Source organism: Impatiens glandulifera, chromosome 6 (genome assembly GCF_907164915.1).
Source record: "Impatiens glandulifera chromosome 6, dImpGla2.1, whole genome shotgun sequence".
Lineage (NCBI taxonomy): Eukaryota > Viridiplantae > Streptophyta > Magnoliopsida > Ericales > Balsaminaceae > Impatiens > Impatiens glandulifera.
Genome location: NC_061867.1, coordinates 50,254,390 through 50,267,879, shown reverse-complemented (window position 1 = coordinate 50,267,879; position 13,490 = coordinate 50,254,390). Strand labels below are relative to the sequence as shown.

Below are 13,490 nucleotides of genomic sequence, written 5' to 3'. Positions count from 1 at the left end.
CTATATAAATTATATTTATTTTAAAAAATATTTATACAAATTATACTTTAAAATTTAAAATTTAAAAATAACTAATATATATTATTAAATACTATTTATAATATATTTAATATTTACAATATAAATTATAAAATATAAATATACAATTAAATTATTATCGATTTATCGATTAAACCGTTAAAAAAAATAATTTAATCAAAAACCGAACAATTTAACCGGTAAAGAATCGAAACAGTTAAAATCGAGTCAAATTATCATGCATATATTATAAACAATAGCCACTTAACAATATATATTTACATCTTAGCCACTAAAAGACTTATATTATATATTGCCAATTTAAACTTTCAATTTTGAAACAAATGGCTGGTTTGCCCGAGAGGTTAAGGGGGAAGACTTAAGATCTTCTGCACTCAATGTGCGCATGGGTTCGAACCCCATAGCCAGCAATTTAAACCTTGTTTTTATTTTCACATTTTTGTTGAGGCAATCTAATGAAAGTAGTTTTCATACGTCGTCACGTTAATAAATTTTAATTCTTAGATCGATATCATTAGGAAGACTCTTATTGCGATGAGTGTAGGATTTAAAAACAAATACAATGCAAGATTTTAAATGGTAAAACTCAATGTGGACCTAGTCATTTGATTCAACAAATTGGTTTATTGTTTAATATCACTTTATTTTATGATAATTACAAAAATTGAGGTCAGATTGAACACAATTTAGAACAATCTATAGAGTATGTAAAGTTAATATGTTTTCTATTGAAAAATGAAAAAAAATAAAAGGTATAAAATGCCTCTTAGGTTCCCACTTTTCTCCATAGTGTTGTTTGTCCTCATGTATGGGTTAAAACCCATAACCACCAGTTTTCAATAAGTCATAGTAACACATTTTAATCTTTCGGTTCGATTTCCCTATAAATGCCCTTATTACAGTGATAGGAGTTTAAACCCCTAATTTTAAAGAAAAATATAATGCAAAATCCCAAATGATAATGTGGACCTAGTTGTTTGTTTCAACAAACTATTTTACCATTTGATATCACTATTCATTTTATTTTATGACTTCTCAAATCATTATGAATGAGTGATGTACTACGGGTGTGAATATTGATATGTTTTCTAATGGAAAAAAGTAAGAAAAAAAAGAAAAGATATGAAATGCATCATTGGATTGAAAGAGAAACATGCATGTTTATTTTGTTGGAAGGTCAATTTTGTGCGAGAAAAATATGTAATATTGCTAAGATCATGATAATGATAATTACTAAGTCAGTGTTTGGAATTTCATTTGGCATGGGAGGGGTACGTTGATTGTTTTGTTCAAGATTCAGTCTCTCTATTTTACTTTGATAGAGTTCGTGAAATTATGATTTATGTTTTTAATTTGATTAAACTTTTTAGTTCAGTATTTTTAGTTGTTATATCCCGTCTTTTGTTTGTATATTGATTATTTTTGTGTATTATTTTTAATACACGTTTAAAGGGAATATTTAAACCAACTAACTATTTTAACATGAGGTGGTCGTGCCGGAGTGGTTATCGGGCATGACTAGAAATCATATGGGCTTTGCCCGCGCAGGTTCGAATCCTGCCGACCACGAATTTTTTATAACCAATTTTTTTTTTTTACTAAGATTGGTTCATATGTATTTCTCTTATATTTTTTCAATCATCCCTACCCATTTTATGGATGTATTATTATGGCCAAAAAAAACAAAAACTTAATGGCATAGGACTTAGGGACAAGAATCTCTAATTTTAATTCAAACCAAGTACCTAATTATCTTCAGCCTCATCAAGGGGCTTTATGAATTGACTTATCTCCGACATCATTCATTCTTGCTTTTATGATGTAAAGGCTCATCTTGGTGGTCAAGAAGAAGGTGGCTCATTGATGATCCGGTAGAGGTGTAGCGAGGAAACGTTTTAAATTCATTTTTATTAATGGAAAGATTGAAAAATAATGGGAGCAAAGAATAAGTTGAGGCATGAAAGACACAAATATCCAAAATTATACAACTTACCATATTTGACTTATGTCAAATAATTCTTCATAAAAAAGGAGATTCTTCATCTCTTAATTCCTAAGTATATTAAATCAATTTATGTTTCTTTTAAATCAAATATAAAGCAAAACTATAATGGCTTATCAATTCCTAATGTAATCGAGAGAAAGGTTTGCTTCCAGTTCAACATATTTTAATTTTTTTTATTCTCTGAACTTGTTGTGCTTCTTTTCCAAAGTTAATATAGTTTTAAATAAAAAAAAATGTTTATAACATATCAAAAAGTTAAGGTAATAGTAACCTTGAAAGTTGAAACTCTCGGTCAAGTAGTGCGTTCAAGCATCCACTCTCAATGTTAATGTGTCATTTCGTCTGGCTTGTTTGTTTTAATTATTTCTAAAGTTCCCTAATGTATTGAGATTTTTTGAACATTAATTTCGTGTTTTTACCCCCATATCGTGTTTTCATATGTTTTAATGTGGTATCATGATAATTTTGTATGTCTTTCAATGAAATTTGTCTTACAAACTTATAATATTTCATAAAGATAAATTGAAAATGAAATTTAACTCACAATAACGGCTTGACACATTATCTAAGGTTGAAGAAGATAACGAGTTCTAATGAAGTGTGCAATGTGGAATGATGTGATTTTCTTTGACTATGACCCTAAGTGATGACTCTACATCCCCTGTTTTTACAGCATGACTTTCCGTCAACCAGATTGAAGATAACATGTATCGATAGCGCACTCCAACAATAAATAAAAAGATCTTTTCTCCATTTCCATACATTCTTTCAATCAAAAATTCTTTTTTCTTTAAATAAAGATCCTTATACATTATTATTTATATAATTATTTGTACAAACTATTATAAATGGTGTACAATGTAATCGTATATAGTTCGATTGTGAATCGCATTATTTCAATATCATCCGACTCTAGTTGTGTGGATTGTGATGCCATAATATTCTCATCTAATCTTGTAATCGTCATTTCATGTTCAAGTGTATGTGGTAGATAGGTGGACTCGGATTCAGATACAAGATTAATTTTTTCTTTCTCAGAATTCATTTGAGCTTATAAACTTTCTGGTTGTACACTATATTTGTTAGCTTGTGGCGCTATATTACCTAAAATAAAAAATGATGTGTTAACAAAATAACAGAGGTTTATAAACATTTGAAATTTAAAAAATAATATTAAAATATTAAAAATGAAAAACATAAATATTTTAATTAAAAATATTATTCTCACATAGATTATTGTGCCATTTTAGAATTATCTTTCACCTAAAACACTTGTTTTGTTTTGCTTGAGTGGACAATATATAAATGAATTATTTTTATATCGAGAGTTAAGGTACCAAAAATGCAATTCTTGGGGTTTTCCTTAAGGAATTCGAAAATAAAGGACTAAAGGGTTTTGGATCCCGTGGGGTGTTTTTTAGGATTTTTTTTTGTCGGTTGTTAGTGTCTTCCTTTTGTTATCTTCGTACCCTTAACCTCCTTTTCTACTCATCAGAGTCATTGACCTAGAATTTCTATATTTAAGCCTACTCGATTTTGGTCTGTCTGACTTCATCATTTAAATAATTAAAAAAAAAGACCAACAAAATCAAATAAATATATTAATCATAAATTAGTTATTTCAAAATCAACTATAACTAATATATCCATTAATTCCAAAAAAAATATTTAATCTTCTTTCAAAAACAACTCCACAATCTTTTTCAAAGATCACCTACAATTGACTTCAAAATATTCGCTGGGGTGAACCAATTATATATGGGTTTAAAAGGCTCTCTTTGGAGTGTCACCTTCTGGTCTTACTCAAATCTCATTTTATTGGAGACGAGTAGAGGCCTTAGATCTGGTCGGTGACCGATTCTTTGTGGGGGGAGTCTTCAAATTTGTTGCGATCTTTGGAGCTGGAACAGAAGCCACTGGTTAGTCCACCTTCTTTACTGCTACCTCGTCATCACGTCAGCTAGATGAGATGGAGGGAGGCAGAGTCACTGAGAAGGTCGCATCCAAAATTTCCTCAATGACCTTTTCGGTGACTCTGTCTCCCTCCACCTCAACTGACCGACATGATGACGAGGTAACATCGAAGAAGGCGGGATGATCCATTGCTTCTGTTTCTAGCTCCGAAGATCGTGGCAGATTTGAAGACTCCCTATTGAAGAATCTTTCAACGATAAGATCTAAGGTCTCTACTCATCCTCCCCTATAAAAGGAGATTTAGCAAGACAGAACGGACACCCCGAAGAGAGCTTTTTCAACCCTCATATAATCGGTTCACCCCGACGAATAAAGATCCTTTCAAACCCAAGAGAAGAAAATAATTGATTTATGATTGATATATTTTTTTTTCGATTGTGGGTATCATGGGTACATTTTCTTTGTAGCCCTTGGCTTCCTTTTATACTAATAAAAGTCATTGACATAGGGGGATTGGACTTTTCTATTTAAAAAAAAACCTGCAAAATCAAATATATATATTAATCATAAATCAATTATTTTAAAATCAAATATAAGTAATATATCCATCCATTAAAAAAAAAAAGACTTTTTTCCAAAATAACTTTATAATCTTTTTTAAAAATCACCTATTGATTTCAAAATAAAAATTATTTAATGTAAAATGAAAAGGCAAAGTCAACCTTAGTTATAAAACTAATTTGTTAAAACTAATTTATAAATTAACTATTTATTTATTTCACCTAAAATATATTTTAAAATTTTAAATCAATCTCAAAGTTTAATTGTAAAACGATTTTTCACCAAACTAATTAAATATAATTTTTTTATAGATCTTAAGTTTAATAATAGCTCAAATTATTTCAATTTAAACTATTCACCTTATTAATTTTTTATTAAAAATATTAAATCAACTATTTTCGAAATCCGATAGACATCAATGGCTCCAAAAGTAATTGTTTATTTAATAATATGTGTAATGAGCATGTATATGAATTTTGTATAGCGATAGACTCAGGGTTTATAAAAACTATTAACTATATAATTGAACAGTAAAAATGAGTGTCTACAAAATGATAATTTATAGATATTTTGAACGTATATTTTTTAAAATTAAATATTTTTTTTTGAGATCTATGCATTTTAAAATTGTCGAAGGTGGTTCAACAACCCATTAGAGTTTTTAAAATTAAAAAGGTCAAAACTTTTATTAAATCTTAATATATATTTTATTAATTATTAACATAAAATTTTTATTTATCTACAATTAAGGTAACTATGCAATGTGAGACATATAAAAGTTTTTTCTTCTTCTAAATATGAGACTATGCAGCCTAATAGATATAATCGACTATGGGTACAGTCTATCAATTTGATCGTATTTGTTTTTCAAATAAAGTTATTTATCATGATATACATGTTTTAAATTGTCGAATGTGAATTGAATGCCTTAAAAATGTGTGATTTGCAGAGAGTGTTTGAGAAAAATAAGAGCAAAAGAGAAAAATTGATATATATATATATATTTTTTTATTTAAATGCGATAAATTAGTTAAGAAACACGCAAAAGAAAGTAAGAAGAGAGTGCTAGTTTGTTTAGGACAAAATTTAAATGTGATAGTCCCAATATACTACCATTTAATTTTCCCATTTGATGAAAACTACTCTAGATAAAAAAAATCACTATTGGGCCTATTGACTTTGTTTCTTTTAATTCTAATTGAGACGATTCTAACATAAAATTAAAGAGTTATAATAGTTGAAAGATGATATTTTCACTATAAAGATTTTTTTTCGAGTAATCCGTATAGTTGAATACCTACCAGAAAATAGTCCAATTGAACTAATTGTCTTGGTTTAGTTGGATTTGACTGATTCTTTCTTTTGGCGAGACACTTTTCTCATATGTCCACCTAGAAAAACTAACTCTATTTTGAATTATCCTGAAATCATTCTAATCGAAATATGTCACATGGTTTGAAACAAAATTTTACCCTAATATATATCTTATTTTGAATTGGTATAAAATTGATTTCAAAAAAGAATCATGATATATGTTGACTTTTTGGCACAACTGGAATCCCACAATTGATGATGATGGAGTGGAGAAAGTTTATTAATCAATAAAAGAAACTCTTCTACCTTTGACTTGAAATACTCAATATTTGTATATTTTCTTCCTTAATAATTGATAGCCTTCTCCAAGATGTAGGCAATTTTTTTTGTCAAATTCCGTTATCAAATTCTTGAGTGTGTTTTCTTCTTTCGTTTCTTCTTTTATTTTTCTGTTTTCACAAGTGGTATCAGTGTTGAATGTTCGTCCTTGGCATTACGATGGTGTGATTGAGACAGTAAGAAGAGAGTGGAGAAGATTGTTAGACAAGAAAATATTATACCAAATAGAGAGATGAGAGATTAGAAAATTGAGTCTAGCTCATTCATTACATAAAACATTCCAACTGGAAGGAAATCTCAGGATATACCCTAAAATTCCTTCAGCTATTTGGCATAGGTCATATTAGACATAAAATAAATATAGGTGTTCAAATAGAAATTAAACAAAGTTCAAGGATGAAAATAGTAAATTTTAAAAACATAAAAACTAGTCTTCTCATGGTTTCATCTTCAACATCCACGTGTCGCCTTTCTAGCCATTCGATCAAATATCATTTTTATCAATATTCCCCCCTTTAAACGTTCGACGTCCTCGTCGAATGGAGCATTTCCTTCGTAAGCCCCAATCTGAAAGAACTTCCGGGTAATGGATTTGAAGAGCATCAACTTCTTCCCACGAACTATCCTTTAATTCCCTGTCAGCCCACTAAACCAATATCTGGTGTCGACGCCTCCCATCAACCACCACATTTCTCTCATCTTGTATCGTCGATGGTATATGGTTCTGTTTGTTTATGAGATGAATAGTTTCAATAGCTCCGGTTGTGCCTTGGTAGCGTTTCAATTGTATTTTAGCTCCTTCTCCCAAAGCTAAACGGTAAGCCACTGCACCCACTTGTTCCGTGACTCGAAAGGGACCAAAGTACTTTGGTGAAAGTTTGTGACATCGTTTACGCACAGACAATTGGCGATAAGGTTGCAGTTTCATTAGGGCCCAGTCCCCAATGGCCAATGTAGCATCCATCATGTGCTTGTCTTGCGATTGTTTCATTCGATTTTGAGCTCGTTGCAAGTGGAACTTAAGCAACTGTAGTGTGGCCTCTCGCGATAACAAAGCATGGTCCACAACTTCTACCTTTGAATCCCCTGCCAAGTATGGAACATGGATCGGTGGTTTACGCCCATAGACAACTTCAAATGGAGTCATCTAGATAGCTGAATGGAAATTGGTGTTGTACCACCACTCTGCTAAAGGAAGCCATTGAACCCATTCGTGTGGACGTTGACCTGCCATACAACGCAATTAAGTGCCCAAATATTTGTTCACCACCTCCGTTTAACCATCTGTTTGTGGGTGGTAAGCGGTTGAAAGTGATTGTTACACCCCTTGAAACTTCAAAAACTCTCGCCAAAAAGCACTTAGGAAAATCTTGTCCCTGTCACTGATAATAGATAAGGGCATGCCATGGAGCTTGAAGACGTTGGCCATAAAGATCTCAGCCACTGTTTTGGCTGTGAACGGGTGTTGTAGTCCCATAAAATTAGCCATCTTTGACAATCTGTCTAAGACTACAAAAATCATTGTCTTCCCTTTAGACTTGGGTAAACTTTCAATGAAATCCATGGAGATTGATTCCCAAAGTCCATTAGGAATGGGTAACGGCTACAAGAGACCTTTGTAAGTTGAGTTGTCCCCCTTGTTCTTTTGATAGATTTCACACGTTCTAACAAACTCCCTGACTTCTCTTGCCATTCTAGACCACGCATAAACCTGTTGGAGTTTCTTAAGAGTCACCAAGACGCCCGAATGACCTCTTGTCGCGCCGGAATGCATGGCTGCAATTAGAATGGTTCTCAATTCAGGGTCCATACCCACCACCATTTTCCCCTTTTTTCAAAGAACACCATCAATAAATGTGAAATTAGGATGAGCCTCAGGGTCAGCTCGGAGCTCACATATGAGTTTCTTTATATTTATATCATGTTCCTAAGTTGTCTGAATGCGTTTCAAAACTGGAGAATGATATACAAAAATTCCAGCACATTGTACTTCAACATTTCTTCTAGACAATACATCAACAACAACATTTTCCTTTCCTCGTTTGTATTGCACAGTGAAGTCATAGCCTACCAACTTATACAACCATTTCTCTTGTGCAGGAGTCTGCACTCTTTGTTTTAACAAGTACTTAAGTGCTTCATGGTCAGTCTTTACAGTGAACGACTTATAGCGTAAGTAAGGTCTCCACTTTTCCACAGCAAAGGTGAGAGCCATCAATTCTTTTTCATATGTAGAGGATGAAGTCTTTTCGATATCAATTGCTTTGCTGATAAACGCAATTGGTTGCCCTTTCTGCATAAGTACAACTCCAATTCCTTGACCACTAGCGTCTGTCTCCACCACAAAGGGTGTGTTAAAATCGGGTAATGCTAAGACTGGTGGTGACATCATTACCCGTTTTAACAGTTGAAAGGCTTCTATAAATTCACTATCCCACCTGAAATTACCTTTTTTCAATATATTGGTTAGAGTCTTAGCCAGAATTCCATATCCCTTGATGAACCTACGGTAATATCCCGTGAGACCCAAGAATCCCCTCAGTTGTTTAATGGATTGTGGAACCGACAAGTGTCCATAGCTTTCAGCTTATCTGGGTCTGCTACAACTCCTTGCTTGTTTATAATGTGACCTAGATATGAAATTTGTTCACAACTAAATTCACACTTTTCCTTGTTCAGGAATAAATTGTGTGTCCTTAATGTCTCCAAAACATGTTTCATATGAGCCAGATGGTCTCTCAATGTTGAGCTGTACACCAAGATATCATCAAAAAATTAGGACAAATTTCCTTAAAAATGGTCTAAGAATGGAGTTCACAAGGCTTTGGAAGGTAGAGGGGGCGTTAGTGAGTCCAAAAGGCATCACTAGAAATTCATATATCTTTCGTGAGTTCTAAAAGCTGTTTTGTGACAATCAGGGGGATGCATTCGAATTTGATGGTAGCCAGACCTCAAATCCAACTTCGAAAAGAACTCTGAGCCATTTAACTCTTCCAATAACTCCTCAATGATGGGTATAGAAAACTTATCCTTGACTGTGACTGAATTTAGCTTTCTATAATCAATACACAACCTCCACGATAAGTCCTTTTTTCTGACTAAAACAACAGGGGCCGTAAACGTGCTATGACTGCGGTGGATGATTCCCTTCTCCAACATTTCGTCCACCATCTGTTCAATCTCGATCTTTTACAGAGCTGGATATCTATAGGTTCTAAGACAGATTGGCTCAGTACCCTCTTTAAGAGGAATATGATGATCTTGTTCTCTCACTAGAGGAAGTTCCACTGGCTTTAGAAATAGATCTCTAAAATCCTGCAGCATCCTTTGGAGTTCAGTGTTTAATTTCCCTGTAGTTGTTGCCATCAATGAAAAGAATTGTCCTTCACCACTGTAATCCCTCATTTGTACCAGTGCAACATTTTCCCCCCTTTTTAGCAATTTAGATAGTTGTGTTCCCTGCATCACCTCAATCTGAACATGACTGACACCCTGCAAAAGAGTAGAAGTGCCATTCCTGATGAAGGATAATGTTAGTTTCTCAAAATCCCAGCAAAATGGGCCTAGAGTGATCAGCCATTTTATTCCCAAAACAATATCATAACCGGTCATGGCCAACACTTTCATGTCTGCAATATATTTTTCTCCATTCATGGTCCATTACAGATTATGATAGTAGCATGTACTAAGTATGTTGGAACCATCAGCAACCTTCACGGAAAGGGCTTGGGTAGGTTGTGTGGGGTGGTTAATGTTTTTTAGAATCCGGCTATTTATAAAATTGTGCGTACTTCCAGTGTCTATGAGAACGATCACAGGAAGAAGACCCACTAGGCCTGAAATCTACAAGGTTTGATAATGCTTAGAACCTGTCAAAGCATGTAAATAAATGGATGGTTCATCAATTGAGGCTGGTTGAGATGGGTAGGCAATAGAACCAATTTCATGGTTTTCAGGTATAGCTAAATTCCAAGCCTCTAGATCGCTAGTCAAGACCATAAATAATTTGGTCTTGCATTGATACGTTCTATCCCATTTTTAGTCGCAAGTATATCATAAGCCTCTTTTTCTCTTCTCATCCATACTCAAGTGGTCCAATGGTTTCATTTGATCTGGTGGGAATGTTTTGGTTATAGGATTATAAGGTGTGATTACTTTTTGGCTAGAATAGGTTGATTTAGAAGGGTTTGGCTAGGCTGATTTAGAGTAAGGTGGTTTAGGCAACAAGGGAGATTTAGGGTTGTATAGGTGACCACTGTTCATCAGCGATCGGTATGTAGTATGTATATTCCTACACTTTAGCTATTGCCATGGCTTCATTCAGGGATTGGGGAATCATTAGTCTTATAGAATTAACAATTTCTTCTCTTAGGCCACTAATGTAACATTCAATAACATACTCTTTAGGCATCTGTATTAACTTTTAAGAGATAGACATATACCTAACATTATATTCTTGCACAGGAGCTGTTTGTTTCAGGTTCATAAGTTGATTCATCGGCGTCTCATGAACTGATGGTCCAAATTGCTGCAACAGATCACTCCTGAAGCTGTCCCATGTAATGGCAACTGTCAATGACCTCGTTTGTAAGTAAGAACCATACTAGGTTCTTGCATCACCACTAAAGTGGATTGAAGCTATGTCCACCTTCGTTGCATCTGAGGTGCGATCGACTCGGAAGAACTGCTCGGCGGAAATCAGCCAGCCTTCCACGTCCGATCCATCGAATTTTGGGAAGTCCACCTTCGTTAGACGAGTTGGAGGGATATATTGTCTTTATCTTGGTAAAGGTCCTCTCGACGATCCTTCTGAGTCGAAGGTAGGATCTCGATTGGGTTTGGAAGAGAGTGATTCAAGGCATTCTTCAAGGTGTCCAAACTTACCTTCTAGTGAGTCCACTCGATGATTGAAGTTGTTCTGCATTTCGCTTAAGGGTTGATTCAAAGTTTCGAGGGTAGCGCGCAACGTCTCGTTATCCGACTGATGGCGAATCTCAACCATCGTAGATCGTTAGCTCTAATACCAAATGGTGTGATTCACATTAAGAAGAGAGGGGAGAAGATTGTTAGACAAGAAAATAGTATACCAAAGAGAGAGATGAGAGATTAGAAAATTGTGTCTAGCTCATTCATTAATAAAACATTCCAACTGAAAGGAAAGCTCAGGATATACCCTAAAATTCCTTCAGCTATTTGGCATAGGTCATATTAGACATAAAAGAAATACAAGTGTTCAAATAGAAATTAAACAAAGTTCAAGGACAAAAATAGTAAATTTTAAAAACAGAAAAACTAGTCTTCTTATGGTTTCATCTTCAACATCCACGTGCTGCCTTTCTAGCCCTTCGATCAAATATCATTTGTATCAGACATCGAGTCTTCAAAAGGGGCATCAATTTCTTCGTCATTCTAGACGAGGATCCCAGTGTCGAATTTAAAATTTGTAATGAAAATATTTGATGGTACTGGGCATTTCGGCATGTGGTAAGGTGAAATTCTAGATTTTTTTCCAATTGGGTTTAGTTATTTCTATTGAGGTCAAAAGGCTAGATGATATAGAAGAAAAAGAATGGAGTATCATGAATCGATTGACATGTAGAATAAATCGATCGTATTTTTCTAGAGAGCAAAAGTATGCCGTCAAGAACGAAACTTCTACACATAAATTATGGCAAACATTTTGGCCGAACTCCGTTATCAAATTCTTGAGTGTGTTTTCTTCTTTTGTTTCTTCTTTTATTTGTCTGTTTTCACAACTAGTGGTATCATCGTTGAATGTTCATCCTTGACATGGTGACCGAGTCTTCAAAGGGGCATCAACTTCTTCGTCATTCTAGACGGTGACCCCGATGTCGAATTTAAAATTTGCAATGAAAATATTTGATGGTACTAGGCCTTTTGGCATGTGGCAAAGTGAGGTTCTATATTTCCTTTTTTAAATGGGTCTAGATGTTATTTAGGTCAAAAGGCCATATGATATAAAAGAAAAAGAATGGAGTATCATAAATTGATTGACGTATAGAATAATTCGATCGTACTTGTCTAGAGAGCAAAAGTATGTTGTTAGGTACGAAACTTCTACACATAAATTATGGCAAGCATTGTAGAACCAGTTTCTGAAGAAGAGTTGTAAGAATAAGCTACTTATGAAAAAAAAATTGTTTCGGTTTGGTTACTAGTTAGATACCACCATGAATGAATACATCACTAAGTTTAATCAATTAATAATAGATCTTTTAAATATTGATGTAAAATTTGAGGACGAAGATTTGGCTTTGATGTTATTATCGTTCCTTCTTGATGAATTTGAACATTTAAAATAATGTTACTTTATGGGAAGAAAATGTATCTTTTGATGTTATATGTTTTATTTTATATAGACATGAATTGAGAAAGTATGACAAAACTAAAATAAAATAGCTACATCAAATGAAATATTTGTGGCAAGGGGCTGTCAGCAAAATAAACATAAAAGGGAGAGGAGAAAGATCCAAAAGTAGAGTTGCAAAAAATGAATGTGCTTTATGTCGTGAGAAAGGACATTGGAAGAAAAACTGCCCAAATTGAAGAAGAAAGGGAAAGATCCTAAAGATTCAAATGTTGCATAAAATAAAAAGTGATGTAGATTCAAACTTCACTTTGGCTATGTCACACACACCATCACATCGTGACACAAGAATATTGGACACGACATACACTTATCATATGACACCATTTTGAGAGTGTTTATTTGACTTTAAAGAACTGGATGGAGGAGTTGTTTACATGCGAAATGATAACACATGTAAACAAAAGGGATATGTTCAATCAAGCTAATAAATGATGATGGATCCATTCGAATTGTTAGAGATATTTGGTACATACCGAATATGAAAAAGAATCTCATTTCTTTGAGGGACCTAGGAGTGAAAAGGCCTAAATGTGAGTATGGAAAATGAAATTCTTAAAGTGGTCTCTAGAGTACTAGTGATGTTGAAGCCATCAGGAAAGTAATACTATCTATTACTATCAAGGTAATATAGTTAATGTGACAACAACATTTGTGTCATCTTCTAGCAGCAATAAGGAATTAGAGGCAACAAAGCTATGCTATATGCGTTTGGGATATACTGGTGAAAAATCTATCCAAACTCTTGTCAAACAAGGATTGTTGAAAGATATAAAAGTTTGTAAACTAGATTTTTGTGAACATTGTGTTATGGAAAAACAAAGGTGAGTACAATTTGACACTGTTATCCATAACATTAAGGGTGTTTTAGACTCTGTGCACTCAGATGTCTAAGGACCAGCCAAGACCCATCTCTTGGAGATAAACATT

The 13,490-nt window shown here is 33.7% G+C and overlaps 2 non-coding genes across 2 annotated transcripts; both read left to right on the top strand.

Moving 5' to 3' along the window:
- Positions 1-365: 365 nt before the first annotated feature.
- TRNAL-UAA lies at positions 366-449 on the top strand. The gene has a single exon. It is a non-coding gene; the product is annotated as a tRNA-Leu (tRNA).
- Positions 450-1,526: 1,077 nt separating this feature from the next.
- On the top strand, positions 1,527-1,608 carry TRNAS-AGA. Its single transcript has one exon. It is a non-coding gene; the product is annotated as a tRNA-Ser (tRNA).
- The last annotated feature ends 11,882 nt before the right edge of the window (positions 1,609-13,490 follow it).